The 258-nt window shown below is 39.5% G+C and overlaps 1 protein-coding gene across 1 annotated transcript in view; it reads right to left on the bottom strand.

Annotated features, from left to right (window-relative positions):
* LOC119586820 overlaps positions 1–258 on the bottom strand; it is a 10955-nt gene that overhangs the window by 10102 nt on the left and 595 nt on the right. The gene's annotated exons all lie outside the window — the stretch shown is intronic.

Here is a 258-nt window from a genome sequence, read left to right as displayed (position 1 = left end):
TTGGCCATCGACAGCCACGACACAGGACACCATACGAGTACAAACGACAGAGGATAACGAAACGCTCTGCCCAAGGTGTGAAGCTTCCTCTCGATATCTATTTATCCTTCTCTCTTTCCTGTCTTGCGTTTCAAATACTTGCTCTTAAACAAATGTTATTATTTCTCAGCATAATAAAAAACAGTTACAAAAGCTTGTGTTTATGTCCTTCACTATAATAATAGATGTCTAAAGTCCCGTGATTGTTCCTATGTCCAC

This window comes from Penaeus monodon, chromosome 22 (assembly GCF_015228065.2).
Source record: "Penaeus monodon isolate SGIC_2016 chromosome 22, NSTDA_Pmon_1, whole genome shotgun sequence".
NCBI classification, from domain to species: domain Eukaryota; kingdom Metazoa; phylum Arthropoda; class Malacostraca; order Decapoda; family Penaeidae; genus Penaeus; species Penaeus monodon.
This window is presented reverse-complemented; position numbering and strand designations above follow the sequence as displayed.